This window comes from Meriones unguiculatus, chromosome X (assembly GCF_030254825.1).
Source record: "Meriones unguiculatus strain TT.TT164.6M chromosome X, Bangor_MerUng_6.1, whole genome shotgun sequence".
NCBI lineage: Eukaryota > Metazoa > Chordata > Mammalia > Rodentia > Muridae > Meriones > Meriones unguiculatus.
The window spans coordinates 33,798,549-33,823,088 of record NC_083369.1 but is presented as its reverse complement, the minus strand read 5'-3'; the positions used below and the strand labels follow the sequence as shown (position 1 = coordinate 33,823,088).

General features: G+C 39.0%; 1 long non-coding RNA gene and 1 pseudogene across 1 annotated transcript in view; one reads left to right on the top strand and one right to left on the bottom strand.

Moving 5' to 3' along the window:
• LOC110542643 (uncharacterized) overlaps nucleotides 1-24,287 on the top strand; it is a 174,326-nt gene extending 150,039 nt beyond the window's left edge. The window contains exon 13 of the long non-coding RNA XR_009588530.1: nucleotides 19,971-24,287. This is a non-coding gene — a long non-coding RNA (uncharacterized LOC110542643). The remainder of the gene's footprint in view (nucleotides 1-19,970) is intronic.
• On the bottom strand, nucleotides 17,772-19,358 carry LOC110544298 (uncharacterized; annotated as a pseudogene).
• Nucleotides 24,288-24,540: the final 253 nt, after the last annotated feature.

The window sequence follows — 24,540 nt, the reverse complement described above, 5'->3', positions numbered from 1 at the left end:
TCAGCCTCTTCTATGATACCCTGCTGGGTAGAGTCTTTCAGAGTAAACCATGGTAAGCTTCTGTCCAATTCAGGTGTCCATAGTTGTGTGGGTTTATTTCTGGGTCTTCTATTCAATTCCATTGATCTACCCGTTGTTTCTCTGTTTCTATGCCAGTTCCCTGCAGTTTTTATTACTGTTGCTCTATAGTACAGCTTGAGATCAGGGATGGAGATACCTCAGGAATATCTTTTATTGCTGAAGATTGTTTTAGCAATTCTGGGTTTCTTGTTGTTCCATATGAAAGTGAGAATTTTTCTTTCCAGGTCTGTAAAGAATTGTGTTGGTAATTTGATGGGAATTGCATTGAATCTGTGGATTGCTTTTGGTAGGATAGCCATTTTTACTATGTTCATCCTGCTAACCCATGAGCATGGGAAATCTTTCCATTTTCTGATATCTTCTATTTCTTTCTTCAGAGACTGGAAGTTCTTTTCATACAAATCTTTGACTTGCTTATTTAGAGTCACACGAAGGTACTTTATGTCCTTTGTGGCTATTGTGAAGGGTGTTGTTTTCCTAATTTCTTTCTCAGCCCATTTGTCTTTTGTATACAGGAGGGCTACTAATTTTTGAGTTAATTTTGTATACAGGCACTTTCCTGAAGGTGTTTATCAGCTGTAGGAGTTCCGTTTTAGAGATTTTGGGGCCAGTCAGATATACTATCATATCATTTGCAAATAGTGATACTTTGACTTCTTCCTTTCCAATTTGTATACTGTTCATCTCCTTTAATAATCTTATTGCTCTAGCAAGGACTTCAAGAACTATGTTGAAGAGATATGGGGACAGTGGGCAGCCTTGCCATGCTGCTGATTTCAGTGGGATTGATTTAAGTTTCTCTCCATTTAGCTTGATGTTGGCTATAGGCTTGCTGTATAGCCTGTATTCCTGATCTCTCCAAGATATTAAACATGATGGGTGTTGGATATTGTCAAATGCTTTTTCAGCAGCTAAGGAGATTGTCATGTGTTTTTTTTTTCTTTCATTTTGTTTATATGGTGGATTACATTGATGGATATTCGTATACTGAACCACCCCTGCATACCTGGGATGAAGCCTACTTGGTCATGGTGGATGATATCTTTGATGTGTTCTTGTATTTTGTTGAGTATTTTTGCATCAATGTTCATAAGGGAGATTGGCCTGAAATTCTCTTTCTTTGTTGGGTCTTTGAAAGGTTTGTGTACCAAACTATCTGTTGCTTCATAAAATGAGTTTGGTAATGTTACTACTGTTTCTTTTTTGTGGAATATTTTGAAGAGTATTGGAGTTAGTTCTTCTTTGAAGGTGGTTTCTATGCAGAAACCATCTGGCCCTGCGCTTTTTTTGGATTGGAGAGTTTTGTTGAGAACTTCTATTTCCTTAGGGGATAAAGGACTATTTATTTTATTTACCTGGTTTCTATTCAGCTTTGGTAAGTGAAATCCATCAAGAAAATTGTTCATCTCATTTAGATTTTCAAATTTTGTGGCATATAGACTTTTGAAGTAAGACCTAATGATTGTTTGAATTTCCTCAGTCTATTGTTATGTCCTGCCTTTCATTTCTGATTTTGCTGATTTAGAGAGTTTCTCTCTGATTTAGAGAGTTTCTCTCTGCCTTCTAGTTAGTTTGGATAAGGGTTTTATGTTTTGTTGATTTTCTGAAAAGAACTGGCTCTTGGGCCCATGGGTTTAATTGTTTCTTTTTTTTTTTTTTTATTTCAGCCCTGAGTTTGATTATTTCCAGTCTTCTACTCATTTTGGAAGTGTCTGCATTTTTGTTTCCCCTAGGGCTTTCAGGTGAGCCATTAATTGGCTTGAATAAGATGCTTTGAATTTCTTCTTGAAGGCACTTAGTGCTATGAACTTTCCTCTTAGCACTGCTTTCATCGTGTCCCATAAATTTGGATATGTTGTGCTTTCATTTTCGTTGAATTTTAAGAAGACTTAAATTTCTTTCTTTATTTATTCCCTGACCCAGTTGTCATTGAGTAACAAGTTGTTCAGTTTCCATGGGTGTGTAGGCTTTTTGCTATTTCCATCCTTGTTACAGTCCAACATTAGTCCATGGTGGTCAGATAGGATACAAGGGATTATTTCAGTTTTCTTGGATCTCTTGAGGCTTGATTTGTGACCAACTATATGGTCTATTTTGGAGAAGGTTCCATGAGGTGCTGAGAAGGTAAATTCTTTTGTGTTTGGGTGAAAGGCTCTGTAGATATCTGTTAGATCCATTTGATTCATGATCTCTGTTAGAGTCATTGTTTCCTTGTTTAATTTCTGTTTTGTTGACCTGTCCTTTGTTGAGAGTGAGGTGTTGAAGTCTGCCACTGTTAATGTGTGGGGATCTATATGTGGTTTAAGTTTTATTAATGTTTCTTCTACAAATATGGGTGCCCTTGTATTTGGGGCATAGATGTTCAGGATTGTGATGTTTTCTTGGTGGAATTTCATTTGCTGAGTATGAAGTGTCCTTCCCCATCTCTTTTGATTAATTTTGGTTGAAAGTCTATTTTATTAGATATTACAATGGCTACTCCTACTTGCTTCTTGGGTCCATTTGCTTGGAAAAACGTCTTCCATCCCTTTACTCTCAGATAATGTCTATCTTTGTGACTTAGATGTGTTTCTTGTATGCAACAGATTTTTGGGTCATGTTTATGCTTCTATTCTTTTAGTCCATGTCTTTATATTGGAGAACTGAGTCCACTGAAGTTGAGAAAGATTAATTACCAGTGGCTGTTAGATCCTTTGATTTTGATGTTGGTTGTGTTAGTGTGTTTGTGTGCTTGGCTATTTTTAGTTTTGCTGTGATGAGGTTATTTATTTCCTTTGTTTTCTTGAAGGTAGTTAGTTTTCTTGGGTTGTATTTTTACTTCTTGTATCTTCTGTAATGCTGGATTTGTGGGTAGGTATTTTTTAAATTTGGTTTTGTCGTTGAATGTCTTGTTTTCTCCATCTATGATGACTGAGAGTTTTGCTCGGATTAGTAGCCTGGGTTGACATCTGTGTTCTCTTAGGATCTGCATGATATGTATCCAGGTCCTTTTAGCTTTCATAGTCTCTTTTGAAAAGTCAGGTATGATTCTCATGGGTTTGCCATTATATGTTTTTTGGCCTTTTTCCATTGCAGCTTTCAGTATTTTTTCTTTGTTCTGTATACTTACTGTTTTGATTATTATGTGGCAGGAAGATTTTCTTTTGTGGTCTAAGTTATTAGCTGTTCTGTAGGGCTCTTGTATGCTCATATGCCTCTCTTTTACATTAGGGAAATTTTCTTCTATTTATTTTGTTGAAAATATATTCTGGGCCTTGGAAACAGGAATCTCCTTTTTCTTCTTATTATTATTCTTAGGTTTTGTCTTTCGTGGATGGTTTGTGTCATGAATTTTTTAGTTTCATCATTTTCTTTGATGGATACATCCATTTATTCAATTGTATCTTCTACACCTGAGATTCTTTCTTCCATCACTTGTAGTCTCTTGGTTATGCTTACCTCTTTAGTTCTGGGGTTTTCTTCCCTACGTTCTTTCTCTCCATGATTTCCTCTATTCGTGTTTTCTTTAATTTTTCCAATTTTGCCTTCATATCTTGAAATGTTTTGTTCAGTCCTTCACTAGTCTGACTTTATTTTCCTGTTTTTCCTTCAAATCCTTCACCTGTTGGTTGGATCATTCCTGTTTCTTTTATTTCTTTCTGTGATTTAATTATTTTCTCTCTGAAGGCCGCAAACTGTTTGGGTGCATCTTCCTGTATTTCTTTATGGAAGGCCATTCTCATCTTGACTTTATCGTCCTCTATTTCTTTACAGATGTCCCTAATCTATTTGACTTTTTCTTCCTCTATTTCTTTATGTGTTTTATTTGTTTCCTCCATTATCCTCTTCATAAGCATAGATGTAAGGTCGTCTTCTTGAAATTCACTTATGTTAGGGTCTCCAGGGATACTAGCCCCTGGATAAGTAGTTTCTGGCGATGCCATATTGCTTTGCCTTTTGTTGGTTGTGCTTTTACACTGGCCTCTACCCATTTGCCTGTCTTAAGTATTGGCTGTTAGTTTCTGGTGCCTCCTGGAATCCTTGGCAGGATTCTGAAGAAGGCCTCATCAGGTTTCTGGGTATGGTCAACCAAATGGCAATGATTCTCAGGAATTGCCACAGCTCACCTCAGGCACCTCACATAGCACACCTCAGGTGTGGTGACTGTGGTCATTGGTAGTCAGGGGTTCTGGAGACAGCTGCCCTGTTGCTTGGTTTCTTGCTCTAAATTTAATGAACTGCTGCTGTTGCCCTTACACTGTGTTTGCTGGGCACACCCTCTTGGAAAATCAGGAAGCCTTGCGGTTTGGTTAGTTTAGTTAGGGATATCTGGGTGCACCTTGGAGCAGTATCTGGGAGCTGCTCCAGTGGCTCTCAGACTTCTGTAAATCTGAGATTGGAGCTCTGTGTCCCAGTACCCGTGCAGTAATCAGTGCATGTGAGCGCAGCACTCATGTGTGCAGCAGGAAGCTAGAGCCTGGAGCTTATGGGAACCCAGAAACTTTTCAGGAGCTGGGTGTCCTGAGGTCAGACCTGATGTTTCCCCCACCTTGGGACTCTTTCTGACAGGAAGACCCAGTCTGTGGTGTTTTGGGGTCTATAGATCCATCTGGGGTGGTAAGTGGAGCATGCAGGTGCAGACAAATGGTTTCGCACTGGCAACTGGGCAACCTGCAGACACCCAGGAAGTTTTCCCAAGAACTTTAGAGGGTGGAAGGTATTGGCTGAGTGCCCTGAGGTTGGACCTGATGTTTTCCTAACCATGGGGTTTCCTCCTGGCGGGGAAACCCAATCTCTAGTGCTCTGGGGCCCATTGTTCTGCCTGGGATGGTTTCTCAACTGGAAATCTCAATCTCTGGTGTTGTGGTGCCCGCAGTTCAGTTTGGGGTGGTGATCAGAACACACAGGTGTGTGGCTATGTGTTGGCTGCCCGAGCACCAGCCAGGACCCAGAAACTCTTCCGGGGTTTAGCTGGGTGACCTGAACCTGATTGCTTCTCACACCATGGGTTTCCTCTCCCTGGGAAACACAATCACTGCTGTTTTAGGGCCCAGAGTTTGGTCTCTTGATCACTGAACAGTCACTGCTGTCTTGCTCCTCAGACACAATGTCCTCCTGGCACCGCCATCTTAGATTCCCCTCCTTCCCTCCAAGGCATTGATTTCTAAGTATGTCAGAATATTATTAGGAATCATTTTGTTGATTTTTTTTTTTTTTTTTGGCCAGTCATGTATGGTTCTACCTTAGGACGCTGGACTACCTACTCTCCAGTGCCTGGCTATGCAGGCACTGGAGGGCATGGACTACCTCTAGTGTCAGGGCCTCAAGTTAAACCAAACATTTCTTGGCCACTCTCACAAGTTCTGTTCCACCATTGCCATAGCACACTTGCAGGTCAGAGAGACTGTAGGCCGAAGTTTTGTGGCTGGTTTGTTGACTGGGTTTCTCTTTTTATATCCTGCAGAGTATCTTTCCCTACTAATGAGACTAGAGCTTAGAGATGAAAGCTCCATTCAAGCACCAGCTTTACATTTCTACATTAAATAAGCTGTGTAGCTCCTGGCCTTGGCAACATAGCTCTGCTGTCAGTTTTTGGCAAATGATGCTCTGTACTAGCATCAGCCTGTGTTGTTTGGGAATTTCCACTGGACCTCTTCAGCCCAAAACTAGACAGACTGAAACCCCAAAGCCTTTCCTGGTTACAAAAGATGGCCAGTTCAGACTCCATGTCCTCCACCAAATAGTCCTCACTAGGATCACCCTCCTAGATTCCAGGAAGTTTCCACACCAGCCCCCAAATACATCCCCGTTCCAGGCATCTTTCCCTGCACTCCCTTGCTCCATCCTCCCATGTGCCACCCCAGCCAAACACCTGATCCCTCCTGCTGCGAGTTCACCAGGAAAAAGACCTATTCTGTTTCCTCTTCCCAGGGAGATCCATACATTCCACCCCCCCACCACATTCAGAAACTCTCCTCTTCACCTGACCTCTCTGGGTCTGTGGGATGAAGCTTCATTATCATTTACTTTAGAGCTAATATTCACTCATAAATAGCTATATTCCATATTTGTTTTTGCATCTGGGTTACCTCACTCAGGATGACTATTGATAGTTGCATCAATTTGCCTGCAAATTTAATGATACCACTTTTTAACAGCTGAGTAACACTCCATTATGTAAATGTACCACATTTTCTTTATATAGTTTCAGTTGATGGACATCTAGATGTTTCCAGTTTCTGGTTATTAAAAAATAAAGCTGCTATGAACATAGTTGAGCAAGCATCCTTGTGGTAGAATGGATCTTCCCTAGGGTATATGTCCAGGAATGAATGATATAGCTGGGTCTTTAGGTAGAGCTAGTCCCAATTTTCTGAGAAATTGCCACATTGATTTCCAAAGTGGCTTTACAGTTTGCACTCTCACCAGCAATGGAGGAGTGTTCCTCTTTCTCCACATCCCTTACCAATCATCATGAATTCTCACTAGTATTATTGATTTAGTCATTCTGATGATGTAAGATGGAAACTCAAAATCCTTTTGAATTGCATTTCTCTGATGATGTAAGATGGAAACTCAAAATCCTTTTGAATTGCATTTCTCTGATGGCTAATTATGTTGAACATTTCCTTAAGTGCTTCTCAGCTGTTTGAGATTCCTCTAGTGAGAATTTTGTTTATATCTGTTCCCTATTTTTATTAGATTATTTGGGGGGGTTGATAGATAGTTTCTTAAGTTCTTTATATATTTGGGAAATTAGTCCTTTATCAGATGGATGTGAAATTGGTAAAAATATTTTCCTATTCTGTAGGCTACAGCTTTTTCCAATTGACAGTGTCCTTTGCCTTTGAGAAACTTTTCAGTTTAATGAAGTCTCATTCATTAATTTTTGATATTAGTGCCTGTGCTTTCAGTGTTCTATTCAGGAAGCTGTCTCCTATGCTAATTGGTTTAAGGTTACTCCCTACTTTCTTTGCCATCAGGTTCAGTGTATCTGTTGCCATGTTGAGGTCTTCAATCTACTTGAATTTGAGTATTGTGCAGGGTGATCAGTTGGATCTATGTGCATTCTTTTACTTGTAGACATCTAGTTTGACTTGTAGAAGATCCTTTCTTTCTCCAGTGTATTTTTGGTTTCTTTATTGAAAATTAGGTGGCCATGTTCCATCAGTTTCTGTTCTGTGGAATAACTTCAGGAGTATCAGTATTAGCTCTTCTTTGAAAGTCTGGTAGAATTCTACACTAAAACCATCTGGCCTTGTTTTGTTTTGTTTTACCTTCCTTCCTTCCTTTCTTTCTTTCTTCCTTTCTTTCTTTCTTTCTTTCTTTCTTTCTTCTTCTTTTTTCTTTTTTTTTTCTTTTTTTTTGTTGTTTGGGAGACTTTTACTGCCAACTTCTAGTTCCTTAGTGGTTATAGGTCTATTTAAATTATTTATCTCATCTTGATTTAACTTTCATAAATAATATCTATCAAGAAAATTGTCCATTTCTTTTAGATTTTTCAATTTTGTCGAGTACAGGTTTTTGATTCTTTGAATTTCTAATGATTCTTTGGATTTCCTTTGTGTTTGTTGTTAGGTCTCCCTTTTCATTTCTGATTTTGTTAATTTGGGTACTGTCTCTCTTTGAATTTTAGTTTGGATAATGGTTTGTCTAGCTTGTTGATTTTCTCAAAGAACCATGTCTTTGTTTCATTGATTTTTTTATTCTTTTTGTTTCTATTTTATTGATTTCAGGCTTTGGTTTGATTATTTCCTGCCACCTAGTACTGTTGGGTGTTTTAAGCTTCTTGTTGTTCTAGAACTTTCAGATGTGCTGTTTAATTGCCAGAATGAGATCTCTCTAATTTTTCTATGAAGGGGCTTAATGATATGAACTTTCCTTTTAGTATGGCTTATATTGTGTCCCATAAGTTTGAGTATATTGTGCATTCAATTTCATTGAATTCTAAGAAGTCTTTAATTTCTTTCTATATTTCTGCCTTGACCTCATAGTCTCTCAGTAGTGAAATGTTCAGTTTCCAGTAGTATGTAGGCTTTTTGTTGTGTCTGTGGTTGTGATTCAGCTGTAATATGTGATAGTCTGATAGGATACAAGGGTTATTTAATTTTTTAAATCTGTTGAGACTTGCTTTGTGACTGAGTATGTAGTCAATTTTGGAGAAGGTTCTGTGAGGTGCTCAGAAGAAGGTATATTCTTTTGTGAGTGGGAGAAATGTTCTATAGCTATCTGTTAAGTCCATTTGACTCATAACATCTGATAGTTCCTTTATTTGTCTATGTAGTTTTTCTCTGGAGGATTTGTCTATTGGTGAGATTGTGTTACTGAAGTCTTCCAGTATTAATGTGTGAGTTTCAATGTGTCATTTAAGCTTTAATAATCTTCCTTTTACAGATGTGGTTGCCCTTGCATCTGGGGAGGGCACACATGAAATGTCCTTCTCCATATATTTTGATTAATTTTGGTTTGAAAACTAGTTTGTTAGGTATTAGAATAGCTACACCAGCTTCCTTCTTGGGTCCATTTGCTTGAAAAATATTTTTTTCAACCCTTTACTCTGAGCTAGTGTTTATCTTTGATGTTGCAGTGTGTTTCTTGTACACAGAAGAAGAATAGATCATGTTTTTCTATCCATTTTGTATCCATTAGCCTGTGTCTTTTTTTTTTAATTAAAAATATTTATTTGAGAGAAGGGAAGCGGAAGAGAATTAGGGCCTGAGTGAGCCATGAGGGCACACACACACACACACACACACACACACACAGAGAGAGAGAGAGAGAGAGAGAGAGAGAGAGACAGAGAGACAGAGACAGAGACAGAGACAGAGACAGAGACAGAGACAGAGATGGGGAAAGGGAGCACCCTGACAGAGAAACAAAAGCAGAGAGAGCAAGTGAGAGATGTAAGAGGGAGAGTTTCTTTTAACCCAGCATCCTGTCAACAGTGACCAATGATGACACCACAGATGTCTAAGCAACCTTGAAGTAGGCTAGTGCATCAAGATTTATGAACTAAGATTCCTCCCTTTTCCTATAATTGAAAAAATAGAGGAGCTCTTGGTTTCACTGATGCTTTGAATTTTTCTCTTTGTTTCTAATTTATTGATTTCAGCTCTGAGTTTGATTACTTCCAGCTGTCTACTTCTCTTGGGTATGTCTGAGAGCAGGTTCTTTGAGAAAATCAACAAGATAGACAAACCCTTAGCCAAACTAATTAAAAAGCAGAGGGACAATATCCAAATCAATAAAATCCAAAATAAAAAGGGGTACTTAATAACAGACACTGAGGAAATCCAAAGAATCATTAGGTCCTACTTCAAAAGCCTATACACAGCAAAATTTGAAAAGCTAAATGAAATGGGAAAATTATCTTGATAGATTCAATTTACCAAAGCTGAATTAAGATCAGGTAAATAAATTAAGTAGTCCTATATCCCTTAAGGAAAGAGAAGCTGTCATCAAATTCTCCCATCCAAAAAATAAAAGCCCAGGTCCAGAAGGTTTCAGCGCAGAATTTTACCAGACATTCAAAGAGTTAATATCAGTATGCTTTAAACTATTCCACAAAATAGAAACAGAAGGAACATTACCAGCTTCATGCTATAAGGCCACAGTCACCTTGATACCTAAACCTCACAAAGACCCAACAAAGAAAGAGAACTTCAGACCAATTTCACTTATGAAGATTGATGCAAAAGTACTTGTGGCTGCCCACAGCCACACTTGGATACTGCATGAGGAGAGGGCTGGGAAATAAAGAGAACAAGGAGACACGAAGAAGGACATCAAGTCATTGATCAAGGTACCGACTTATTGAAGGGAGAGCCAACTATATAAAAGCAGGAGAAAACAAGGAACTTTCTTTATTGTAACATCCATATGTGTCAGCTGGCAGCTTCTCTGAGGATTCACTCAAGGTTGCACGGAACCAGCTATCTGGCTCCCAGGGTAGCTCAAGGTTGCACAGGACCAATTATCTGGTTTCCGGGGTAGAGCGGAGCCTGCTTAATCTTGTTCCCAGGAACAGCACAGAGCTTGTCTATCTTGTTCCCAAGAACAGAGCTCCCTAATGCCAAGCTTGCCAAAGTCAGTCTTTCAGAGGCTGACTAACTGCCAAAGTCAGAAGGCAAAATTTTATTTACCAAAGACCACTATTCAAACCCAGCACCAAATATGCACTCCATTTTGGCTAATTCGAATCCACTCTGGCTGCCACAAGTACTCAATAAAATATTTGCAAACTGAATTCTCGAACACATCAAAGATATCACTCACTGTTGCTGATTATTAATATTTACTATTAATTTATCTTTTAGTTAAACAATGGTTATTCCTAAACCAGTTGTAAACCCAAAGTACCACACAGAGACTAACATTTATTTAATTAACCTAGAGCACAATGCTGGGCAATAATTACTCCATCTTAAACTTCCAAGCCCACCTAGCTTCCTCCCATTTAGATTTTGCACATTATACTTGCTTTTAGTCATCTTAGGTATGATTCATTTCTCCTGGCGTTTCCAGGTCTTCTCTTCTCAGATCTGTCTTCTTCGACGTTTTCTCCCACTTGCTTCTTTCCTCCTCCACTCTGGACCAGAATGGCCCACCCTGTTCTCTCCATTGTGCAGCACTGGGTAGTTGCAATACTGAAAACAAATGGCGGCATGTTTACACAAACTTGAGACAGGTGATGCTTAGAATAAGCATCAGAATGCAATGTCCAAAAGGAAACCAGATAGTGGGGTAGAGAAATCAGCATGTGGATGAATAAGGGTAAATTGTATACATTCCACAAGAATATTATACCAACAAACCACCCGGACCAAGTAGGCTTCATTTTTGGCATGTCGGGGTAGGGGGTCAATGTACTGAAATCCATCAATGTAATCAAACAACAAAACAAGCTAAAAGGACAAACAAAAACAAAATTTAATAAGATTATAGAAGAAAACTTGCCAAATTAAGAGGGAGAGCCACTCATACAGGTATAAGATACACACAAAGTACTAAACAGTACCAGAAAAGAAACACTTCCATAAGTTGGAACACTAGATGTACAGAACAAAGAAAGTATATTAAAAGCTGAAAATGAGAAAAAAAACAAGTCACGCACAAAGATAGGCTTGGCAGAAGCCTCTTCAAGCCAAACCGTGATAAAAGTTGAGCTTTGACTGATGTCTTTCAAACTAAAAGATCGCATTCGCCATCCCAATGGACCACACCCAGCAAAAACACCTTCCATAGTTGGTGAAAAAAAATTCATGATAGAAGCAGGCAACCTAGTTCATGACAGAGGCAGTCCCTGCTTCCCTTACTTGGGAACAAACATGGAGACTGAGCTGACAATCAGCTACATCTGAGCAGGGGGTCTAGGTCCTCTTCATGCATGGTCCTTGGTTGGTGCATTAGTCTCTACAGGACCCCATGGGCTCAGGATTTTTAACATTGTTGGTCTCCTTGTGGGGCTCCTGTCCCCCTCCGTGTCCTTCAACCCCCCCCCCATTCTTCCATAAGACTCTCTGCGTTCTGCCCAAACTTTGGCTGTGAATTTCAGTATCTGCTTTGATCCCCTGTTGGATGGAGCCTTTCAGAGGACCCTCCATATTAGGCTCCCGTCCTGTTTCTCCTCTTTCACCACTTATGATGTCTATCGTCTTTGCCATTCTGAAGGAGATTTAAGCATCCTCCCTTGGGTCCTCCTTAGTGTTTAGCTTCCTTAGGTCTGTAGATTTTCGTATGGCTTTCCCATATTATATGGTTAATATTCACTTATAAGTGAATGTATACCATGCCTGTCTTTCTGTTTCTGGGTTACCTCACCCAGGAAAACCTTTTCTAGTTCCATCAATTTGCCTGCAAATATCATGATTTCCTAGTTTTTCATAGCTGAGTAGTATTCCGTTGTGTAAAAGTGCCACAATTTCTGTAATCCATTCCTTCATTGAGGAACATCTCAGTTGTTTCCAGATTCCAGCTAAATAAAATTTCTAAAAGCATACTTGAGCAAATGTCCTTGTTGAATGGTGGACCCTCTTTTGGATATATGGCCAGGTGTGGTATAGCTGGATCTCAAGGTAGCACTATTACCAATTATTTGAGAAAGCACCAGACTGGTTTCCAAAGTGGTAGAAAAGTTTCCAAGTTTGCACTCACACCAGCAATGTAGGAGGGTTTCCCTTTCTCCAAATCCTCTCCAGCATGTGTTGTCACTTGAGTTTTTTATCTTAGCCATTCTAATCAGTATAAGATAGAATCTCCAAGTTGTTTTAGTTTGCATTTCCCTGATGTCTAAGGATGTTAAGTATTTAAGTGTTTCTTTGTCATTCGGTATTCTTCTATTGAGAATTCTCTGTTTAGCTCTGTGCCCCATTTTTAATTGGGTTACTTGGTTTGTTGTTGTTCAATTTATTGAGTTCTTTATATATTCTAGATATTAGCCTCTATCGGATGAAGGATTGGTGAAGATCTTTTCCCAGTCTGTAGGCTGTCTTTTGTTCTGTTGACATCGTTCTTTGCTTTACAGAAGCTTTTCATTTTCATGAGGTCCCTTTATTAATTGTTGATCTTAGAGCCTGTGCTGTTGGTGTTCTGTCCAGGAAGTTGTCTCCTGTGCCAATGAGCTCAAGGTTGATCTCCAATTCTTCTCCCAACAAATTAAGTGTGTCTGCTTGTATGTTGAGATCTTTGATCTACTCAGACTTTAATTTTCTGCAGGTAAATATGGATCTATTTGCACTTTTCTACATGTAGACAACCAGTTAGACCAGCACCATTTGTTGAAGATTATATGTTTTTCCATTGTATGGTTTGGGCTTCTTCGAAAATCAGGTGTCTATAGTTTTTCTTTTCTGGGTTCATTTCAGGGTCTTCTGTTGGATTCCATTGATCTACCTGTCTGTTTCTATGCCAGTACCATGCAGTTTTTATTACTATTGCTCAATAGTACAGCTTGAGATCAGGGATGGAGATTCCTCCAGAAGAGCTTTTATTGTAAAGGATTGTTTTAGCTATTCTGGGTTTTTTGTTTTATTTTTCCATATGAAGTTTAAAAATTGTTTTTCAAGGTCTGTAAACAATTGTGTTGGTAATTTGATGGGAATTGTGCTGATTCTGTAGATTTCTTTTGGTAAGATGGCCATTTATCCAATGGTAATCTTACAGAGCCATGAGCATGGGAAATTTTTCTATTTTCTGATATCTTCTGCAATTTCTTTCTTCAAAGATTTGACGTTTTTTTCAAACAAATTTTTCACTTGTTTGGTTAGAGTTACACTAAGATATTTTTTCCTGTGGCTACTGTCAAGGGTGTTGTTTTCCTAATTTCTTTCTCAGTCCATTTGTCTTTTGTATGCAGGATGGCTACTGATTTTTTTTCAGTTAATTTTGTATCCAGCCACTTTGCTGAAGGTATTTATCAGCTGTAGGAATTCCTTGGTAGACTTTTGGGGGTTACTCATTTATACTATCATATAATTTGCAAATAGTGATACTTTGACTTCTTTTCCAGTTTGAATCCCCTTGATCACCTTTGTCTTGTTGCACTAGCAAGGACTTCAGGTACTGTGTTGAATATATATGGAGAGAGTGGGCATCCTTGCTTGTCCCTGATTTCAGTGAAATTGATTTAAATTTCTCTCCATTTCATTTGATGTTGGTTATAGGCTTGCTGGAATTGTTTTATATGCCATAACCTAGACCTTGGATATTTATCAAAGAAAACTGACCCATTTTCTTGTGGCTAGCCAAAATGTCTCTGGGCCATACCAGCATTAAATTAGCAGCATTGAATAATTTAGGACCATCATACAAATCATACATGGAATACACATCATACATATCATACATGGAATTTTATATTTATGCCTCATCAGTCGACTGCTCTTTCATAAATGAATGGTCCTTTCAACCTTCTTACAGTGAGCTTCCAAGATAACAGAACTTCCTATTAGAAAATCTACAGGTATCTGTTTGGAGATATTCACTGCTGAACCCTTTTATTTTCATCCAGAGAACAGCCTGACTTCATTTCTCTCTGCCCATGATAGGATGCAACTACTAGAAAGTAAGGATACAGTTTTTGTGGTTATTTATTAATGTCCTAGAGTTGTGAGGCCAGGTCTGCCTTCCTATCTTTCTGTTTTTGTTTTTTTTTTCACTCTTTCTGGATCATCTGAATTGAGAAGGACATTGGGTAGAGCCTTGGCCTGGAGCTAGTATACATGATCTCAGTCTAGATCACTGATGAGGGCATGAATACTGTGAATGGACGCTTAAATGTCTTTGGCGCATGTGTGGGGTGATGGTAGGTCTGCTGGGAATACTCTGCATTATCTCTTTTATCTCCAATATCTCAAGCACCTCACACCATCAGTAACAATTTCCTTCTTATTAAAGGAGATGAATTAGACTTTAATTGACTCTAGATTATACAGTGTGAATGGAAAAATAATGAAGTTTATAATGTCAAAAATTTCACTTAGACAAAAGGTATTTTACACAAAGGTAAAAACAGATTGGGTAGATTCATCACTTGGTGATTTTCTAGAGAGCACAGCTTCTCTGCTATTGCTGCATCATCTTTAGGTTTGAATAATTCAAGTTATAGAACCAAAAAAAATGTGCTTTCTGTATTAGAAAGTAGTAGATTCCATTCTAGACAAAATGCCAAGATATCTTCCTCAGAGAAGACTTATGGTCTTGTTAATTCAAAGGAATGTTCATCTGCCAGTGAACCGTGGGTGGATAATACAAACCAGAAACTCAGCACGAACTTGCTGTGCATGAAAAGAAATTTGAAACCTGGTTAAAAGCTGGAGTCTTAGAGTGAAGCCAAAGCAAAATGGCTATACTTTTTTATTAATAAGAGTTTCATACAGGTGTGAAAAGACAGCTACTATAAAAAGTACTATCAAAAGAACATGAGATTCAAGCACAAGACTTGGTTCATCACATTTTATCAGACCTACAAAATCATGATTTCAAGCAGTCATTTAATTTTGAATAAAACTTCCATATATTTCCATTTCAATCTCATCGATAGTAGACCTTCAAAGACTTTCTCCCAAGAGTAACAAAGCCGCAAATACTCAGAGATATTACAGCTGATAAGAAGATAATTCTGGTTGAATACTTATTCAACTTATTTATTGAGATTCTTAGAATTAATAATTAATTAATGATGTTCTAAAGTATGTACAGATTGGCTCATAGCCTCTTTACAAGCTGGAGACAATAATCAGAGGCCACTTTTTCCAAAGAAAATTTGAACAGAGTGTTTTATTTCAAACAGCTCTTTCAAACATAAAGGATCAATAATTATGAAGAAATTTCTTAATTAGTGACTATAAAAACTAATAAGAACAAAAGAAAAATTAGTACTGCTGATAAATTTTCTCCTGAGTTCCTGTGTCCAGGATGTCCTGGCAAAATCCAAAGTGAAATAAATAGCCCTCATTTTTCTTCTTCAAAGGGAAAAATTAGTTCATTGCCCCAAAATGCCATTAAAGTCAAATACTTCGCTATCACTATCAAAGAAAAATCTTGATTGTATGTTTAAAAAATCAAGATATTCAAGCTAGAACATGGTGAGTTCCAGGTGACCCAGGCCTACAAAGTGAGTCTCAAAAGTAACAAAACAAAACACAACTCTAATTAATTAATCCTCCAAAATGTTACTTAAAAAAAAACTTGGTTAAATTTATGTTCAATTAACAACTCCTTAAATTTCCAGAGTATTATGGGCATGTGTCATCATACTCAGCTAGTTCTTAATTAAAACATTTTTTTTTCAGTAAGAAGAAGGATGGAGAGATTGCTAATTGTGCTTTTGCACAGGACCTGGAGTTCCCTTCCCAACATGCACATAGTAGTTCACAACAATCCATAATTCCAGTTCCAGAGGATCCAACACCTTTTTATTATCTCTTTGGGTACTAGGGAACATGGTTCACATGAATACATGCAGGCAAAACACACACAGACACACACACATTGAAAATTTAAAAATCTAAGATAAATGCATTCATGAAGGAATCCCTGGGGCTTACAGATATATACAGCTCAGTGGCAAAGTGCTTAGTATTTAACTAGCATGTCTGAGAGCCTGTATTACTCCCTAGCCCCTCTACCACTACATACACAAGAATTATAAAAGGGAGGAAGTTTTCCATCATAGAGAATACCTTGCAGCTGAGGACAGCAAGACCTGAGTACTATCAGCAGTAGACTGGCCTTTCTCACTTTAGGCTGCTGTTGTAGTGAAAGGTATTCATGAGCTCCACACTCTAAGTATGTCCTGTAAAGATGCAATGGGAAGCTCCTTGGTCTGAAATTAGAAAAACAAAAACAGTTTTTTGGATCCCCCCCCCTTCTTTTTAACTTTGACAGCTGAAACCGAGGTGGTCAGCTAGTCTTCCAGTGAGTTTTCTTGAGAATTGTCATTGAAAGCTTTACTAGCAGCTAAGGATGCAAGGTGCTCTCAGCCCTATATCCATTAAAAATTCCAGTGCAGGGGAACCAGTAGCAAAATGGTACTGGTGAGAGGTCAGGATGGCACCTTTCAGTGTAACATATCCCTGGACACAGCCAAATATTTTTAACAAAATCTCAGTTGTTCAATTTTACCAATAAAGACTTGGGGACCAGATGCTGAGGATTTGATCTCAAACTCCATTTAAAACACTCTCATGCAGCAACAACTTTCACCAGTGCTCTACTGACCTTCATGGCTTCCTCAGTCAGGTTATATGTATGTCTAACTGACTTTTCTCCTTAGGGTACTTAGAAGATGCTTTATATTTTTGTTCTAGTAAGATCTCATCTCATACACTATTGTGAATGCTGAGATTAAGGGAAGAGGACAAAAATGAAAATGTGGCTTTTGAAGGGAACATTGGATTTAGTCACTTCCCCCAGGGGTTGAGCCACCCATTGGGGAAACACTTTTCCAGCTACTTCCGGATAAGACATAAAGATTCAGCAGCTCTCCTTAAAAACGCAGACGCTGAACTCCAGACACCAGCTCCCTCCACCACCTCTCCAATTTAGAGAGGGTATTTCATTGCTTCAATGGGAACACCTGTTTTCTATTTGGGACTGAGTGGATCCAGGGCAATACTTGGGGCTTAGCCTATAACCCTAAGAGATCTTCCACACACCAGAATCATGACTGAATCTTACTCACTGGTTCCCACAGTGATGACCGTTGTACACCAGAGCACAAGGAAAACGCCTGGACATTTCAGATATTCCCACCAGGTAATATGTCTTCACACTAATAAGTCTTCAGAGATTCTAAGCATCCTCACTGCCTAAATGCCCATCCTGCCCCCACCTCAAAAGCAGACTTTTCAGCAGTGAAAAGCTTGCAAGTTCTGCTCTGCCCTCAATACACATTATTGAGGCTTATATGTCTCCAACCTGATACTTGATTGCATTTCTGTGTGTTCTTCTTCACTTTAACAACAAACCTCACATCATCTTGGCATGCAAAGTTTAGGATGTGAATATCTTTAAAGAAGAAACACAATCACACAATCAACAAATAGAGAAGATTTGAAATTAAAATGTTATCTCAAAATCAAAGGTGTTTTATTTTAAATGAATAGATAATTGGAAGGGTGTCATGTGGGTGTAAGACATTTGGCCATGGAGTCTCCTGTCATATTTTGCAAACACCAACACTGTCATTTCAGACCATTTGGTTGGCCTGTTTAGACATTCAGATTCCTCTGTACTTTCAATGACTTGATCTCAAAGAGCGACAAGGTGGTTGTCAGGATACCCACTGGGAACACATGAGTGTTGTGCTTGTTTATCAGGGCTGCTTTCTTAACTGAAAAGGTGGGTGGGAAGTCAAGGGTGGTTTTGCCATGGAGATGTACTACGTGGTTCCAGGTCACAGAAGTGATGGCACATAGGCTGCTGACAACCAGAATTAAGACAGAGCATTTGGAGCAATAAACCACAGAAGATTATGGAACATTGGGTAGCTGGTAGGGACTGGGACTTTGACAATGCTGAGACTAATAGTTGATGATATAAAGATCACAACATAGGGTTTTATCCGCATTGCAAGTAATATCAGAGTCTGTGCACATCAAAAATCAGGTGAAATGGTCCAGTTTGAGTTGACGGGACTGTGCACCTGAATTCTGGTCACAGAACCAGAGATGTTAAACTCCGATAGTAATTAGCTTCCAGAATCTGATGTATACAAGCTGATCAACCTTATCATTGAATTCTCTGAGGTGCTAGTACCTCCTTCCTGCAAGAATTATTCAAACCCAAAGACAGGATGCTGCAAAGGAAGCCAGTCAGCTTGAAGATCCACTCCTTTGCTCCAGCAAATCTGAAGATGAGATAGAACAAGTATAATATCAAGCTAGGAACATAACAGAAAGGTGGGAAACTTACAGGTCATGGTTTACAGAGTCCCAAGCACTCACAGTTGTCCCTGCTGTCTCAACATTTTATCTAAGTGGTCTGTTTACACTATTAGGGTTCCACACACTAGTTAAATATGTATAAGAAGCCTTGAGATCTACTCCTCTGTGGCAGGAGTCCAGACTGTAAGATGTCTTAGACACTGACTGTGTCCTTCAAATGCTGCTATGTTTCTAGTTGTTGACTAGGAATGTCAACGCTTGGAGCTAACGGTGGAAAAAGAGTTTGTAGTGTCCTTGAAGGTGATGCTTACTGCGTCCTTCTTTGCAAAACAGCACGATTATAAATAACTGTAATGAGAGTTCTAAAAGAATGAATGCTCAAATTGTTATAGTGGATTATTGCATGATCCTTACTAGAACACTTTAAAATCTGTATAACCCTTTAGAAGAGAAAAGCAACAAGAAACATAATGTACACAGTATGCCCATTTATGTAAAACAAAACATATTTGACTTCTTTAAATATCTGAATATATATCAATGTAAACATGCACAGAAAATGAATGGTAAGTCGACCAAATAATGGAGAATATGCCATCATAATTACTTTCATGTTTCCTAAATAGTGTTCATTTCTTGAGAAAGGTGTGTGTAATATTTTACAATTAAAAGCAGCATGATCACAAAATTAAACTTCTATTTGTAACTGGATAGCGATATAACTTGGTGTTAGAGTGAGGTACTGAGTTCACAACCCAGGACCACAGAACAATATGTTTGTAAAAGATGAAAAATTGTGGATATGTGCGTTTTGTACCTGCTATTTATTCAACATTGCACCTTGCTAAAATTGACCTCATTTGGGTTCAATACATAATGTATGTGGAGGTACTTTGGGTAAACCAATGTCATCTTTGCACAATACTTACACTTCACACTAATAGTATGAAAGAACTTATTTGGATCTTCCATCAGTTCAAATCTTTGACTGTAGCAATAAGGAAAATGAGAAAATCCTGCTAGAATTCCTGATAAGTTATTTAGCAGAAATGAAGGAGGAAAAGTTCTTCAGTGAGTCTAGCTTGTGCATAATGCTGTTGCCATTGCACAGGCAGAAATGTGAGGAGCTTCCAAAAGGGATATCCTTGCCAGCAGGCATTATCTACCAGCTACCCAATGTTCCACAATCTTCTGTGGTTTGTGCTTCCTTAAGAGATGACAGCAGTAGATGTAATTCTTAGGAAATTATATTAACAAGATGGGTTTGCAATTGATGATGGTGGCTTCAGTACCACCATGAGCTCTGTCTTACCAAGGCAGCTCTGAGGCAATCTGACTGCAGGAGCAAGATGCTTTGAATCAGAAATGAAATGAGGATGGAGAATGATTTTGTTTCAGACAAATTTGTGCTCTTGGCAGAATGTGGTGCTTGCCATGTCTGAACCCCAAGGGTAGATAGAACAGTTTTGTAAAGAACCAAGTGGAAAGCCTTCATATGTCATATTTTAAGTTTTTACCTTTTAGTGTCATCATTGATGGTATCCATTTGGAGGATCCCGATATCACCACTCTTCTTCTAAGTCACCGGGAATATGTATCAGTGAGAGCATCATCAAAAGAAGAGCTGCATGCCCTGAATGAAGAGTTCTGTTAGTTTCATGTTCCTGCGCAGCGTTAAGTCTTGCTGACTGCTTTGCTTCATTTGAACCTACTTTAAACATTCCAGGAGATTAATGACTATTCAATGTTACCGACACACGTATTAGCCCCATTTTATACATAGGGAAAACCACAGAGTCGCTAATTCCCATCTACAGCATCAGTGACTTACACAAATATGTGGTCAGTTCAGGCCCGGGATGTCTTCATTTTCACACACAGGGCTTCCTGGCATTTATGATGTTCAGCAGGATGTCCTCAAATAGAAGGGATGTCCAAAAGTAGCCTAATTTATATATCAGGGGGTCCTTCTTTTGCATTCTCTATTGTAGGATATTGAAAGTTGTTAATCAAAACCACATGGAATATATAAGAGTCTTACCTTTTTATCTCTCTTCTTTGAAGCCTAAATGTCAGTGACTGCCTTAAGAGAAGCAAGTTACTGTAGACACTCTTATGTTTCCATGGCTACTAGAACAAGGTGATGGTTCCTGAGAAATGATTAGGTTGCAATGGGCACACATGAAATGCTAGAATGGAGTCTTTAAAATTACTTTGTTATTGAGTCATGCATCAAATACTCATTGTAACTTATAGAATCCTGTGAAGACAATTCATGGTTGTCTACTTGACCACATCTGAGTTAACTGAAACCCAAAGGACTAATCACACCTCTAGGAATTTTGTTCCTTTATTAAATCCCTTGAATGCAAAGACTCATTTGTCATCCAGATTTTTCAGTTGAGAATATATGACATTAAACAGACATCATTTGAGATGAGAAGAGCCACCTTTATTCTGTACCACACCTTGTGCTGGCAGCCTATATAAAGGACATGGACGGAAGCTTGTTATTGTTGTCTGCTTGCTCTCAATCTTAGAGCAAGTCCATCCCCTAACTGGCATTGAAGCTCACTTTTTGATTCTGGAATATACTGCAGTCAGGCTGTGACATGCAGCCTTTTTGGTGTAAAACCTACTGCATTCTTAGACCTTCTTTTGTTAGACAGCAGTTGTTGGATCTGCTGAACCACACATTGTTAGCCACTGTAATAAATTTCCCTTTAGGTAGAGATAGATACATAGATACATACATAAATATATATATAATATATAGGTAGATAGAACATAATAGATGATACATGATAGATGGATATAGATATATAGATAGATAGATCATACATACATACATACATAGACACATGATAGAAATATAAATCTTGATCCTCTAAACAACCTTGACAAATAATCATTGTGTTAATAGAAGTTATTCCAGAGTAAAAAAAAAATCTAACATATTTTTGAACATCTGGAATAGGCTTTCCAATTTTCCACACCTATAGCTACTGAACACTTCTCCAGTTATTGCAGCCACTCAGGGAAGCTCAGAGAAAACTAGAAGCCCATGGTGTGAGCCATTTTACAAACTTAAAGAAACAAATGCATTTGGTTATCCTGATTAAACAATTGTGAGGAACAGGGATTTGGTGACTCTGTATATGAAACATTAAAAAATATGTGGAAAACAAAGAAAATGAAGATGCTGGTTGGTTGCTTTGGCCTTATCAGAGGAGGAACACGGGAAAGAAAAATATCTAAAAACCATCTGTATGAAAATTGGAGTAAATGTCAGTTGAATAATGAAGTGTACTTTTCAATACCACCTCATCAGTGAGCTGAGCCTCAACACTAGATATTGAGAGATCAAAAATTCTCTGTCTATAATACTCCTTTCCATGGAACAAAACCCAGCAACTAGCGTCTGGATTCTAGGGAAAGCATTGGTTTGGACCTCTGGTATACTTGCTGCTGTCAGGAGCCTGGTATTCATTTTTATCCACCATCAGGGCCTCTCTTCTGATGCCAGGGATATGTGGCAGGAGGATTGGTGACCAATGACAGACAGACACCTGAGAAAGAATAAAAATACCAAGGAGCACTGGAAGCAGACAGCTGCTTGAGGAGGACAGCTAGAGGGAGCACCGTGTGATTAGCCACCTCTGTGACTGAAGAGCAAGTGCTGGGAGGTGGACGCCCCTTAAGATACGGTGTTGTCAATCACACACATCCCAAGCTCATCCTGGCTTCTGTGGCTCTGCCATTCTCATTGCGCTAGGTTTTCTGCTGATCCCTGTCACAGTGGAGGGTGTTCAGGAAATCATACACCTTTTTGTTCAGAGCAGTAGCCAGAATGCTGGCAACTGCTGAGCTGTCACCATGGCTACGGAGAGATTATTTTCTATTAGGAGAACAGTGACTCATGTATAAGTAGGGAATTCTTTAGATGTCAGTGGGGATTGCATGCTTCATGCAGGAACTCAGTCAGTCAAGATTTACCTTTGGTATCTGGATATTGAGTTTTGACTGACAAGCTGTCAATGACTGATGTGCCCAGAACAGTCAGATACAGAGTGACTGCAAGCAGTGCTGCCTATAGATGAGTAGGCTATCCCAGGGAAATCTCAATGTCTGGGGCATTAGCTTTGCCTTTGGCATATTAGGAACCCAGTGCTGGGATTGCATCACAGACCCACCTAACAGAATGTAGTGAAACGCTTGCTGTTCATCCTTTGGACAAGAAGAGTTGAGATGTCAGTGATGATATTGTATTAGAGGAGCAACATAGTCTACATTCTGGATAAGCTTTTCCAGTGGGGCTTGCAGGATGAAATGGAAGTTTCTGGAAAGGAGGACACTGGCTAGGGCCACTGCAAAAATGCAGAAGAAAAACCAAAGCACCATTATATAAAGAGTGGTATGTTGAAACTCTGGTTAATATGTGTGAAGGGAGAGATGCTGTGTAACAAGACTTTTCCTGGGAGACACAACACACACCTCTATTCACCCGGGATAGGAAGAACACAACAGACAAAAGTACAAATATCACCAAAGTCCAACTTGGTAAACCAGTGAGTTTTATTGGTGTTACTTACAGGAATGTGGGTGAGGGGCTACTTAAAAGAACAACAATGACTCAAAGACACACCTGCACACACAAAACCCACTCCAGCATGGGTGAATGACTGCTCACAAAGGTTGGGTGGGGACGGCAGGAGCTAGAACACACTGCACAGGCTATAGATAGCACAAAGGCTTGGGAAGTATCCTTTCCAGGTGCCTCGGTTGGTCTAAACATCTTCCAGACAGATTGACTGATCTCTGCTGCTTCCAGGCATCTGGTCTCAGAATCTTCTTTTCTGATAGGCTTCTAAGGGACTCCCAGTTGTCTTTATGGTTTACTATTGGGAAGGAGGAACCTAGTGAATCAGGTCAGTTTCAGGAACTCCCTGAAGCATGTTTGCGTTGTTTACATTCTGGCTTTAAGAGCTCCCCTTTAGGGTGGAATGTTTTCAATGGTTAGGAAACTGCTATACCACAAGAGCTGAGATGTGTTTGGGTTGAGGCTTGAACCAAAGATAGGACAACACAGAAGAGAGAAGAGCAGGCATATAGTTATCCTAGAGTTTGTGGCTTGGGAGACTGGCTGGAAGATTGTCTTGGGAAGGGCTTTAAATCTTAGACACAAGAGGGAAAGGGAAATTTGGAGCATTACGTGGACCAGGACTAGGGTGGGAAAGAGCACAGAAGTCTTTGGTAGGTTTTATTCGACTTCTGAAGGAGAGTCCTAGAACAGTGAAAGCCATGAATCCAGACACCAAGAAGAGAGCAGGGATAATTGGCAAGCAGCTTGTGATGCACCATTGTCTGTCTCTAAAGGAATCTTTTTCCTACAGAGGAATTTGGGGGTTGGAAGACCTGTTCTTTCTTGATTGTGGGAGTAGCACTGTTTACATTCAGTCACAGGCACTGTGTGCAGAAGAGTAAAAATGTATGGATTTGAAAGTGTACTTCAGTGAAAATAACCAACCTAAGTCAACATCCTCTCAAAACACACATTTATTGCCAAAATCAATAAATTATGGAAGTTGTCTTTGAGTAGAAAGCAATACAATTAAATAAGAGCATAAGAATTGGTTGAGTAAATGGGGCATATTCCATGTCAGCTGAGTGGAAGCTGGGTGAACGTTTACATGCTGGTCTCTATACTTAATGCAATGTAATACAAGTGCTATTTTGTGTGAATGCCTGGTCTACTTTTTTTGTGTGTGTGTGAATGCCTGGTGAGTGGATTTGATAGAAACAAAATGCTTTCATGTATGAAGGAAAAATATTAAAGATAATTTAAACAAACAATCAAAAGTGTTGGAACTATTTATGGAGACCAAATTGAAATCATTAGGGCAGATGGCGTGGGGGTGAGGTCTTTGCAGGTAAAGGCAGGTTAGAAGGTAACATCTGCCTTGCCCTAGGTGAAATAAGTCTTTTTGAAAATCCAGCAGGTGTCTGTGTCTTTTATTGATTGTTAGTGGATTAGATGATACTGTAGTAATAATTATAGGGCTAATAATAAACATTATTAGACCACACTTTTAAA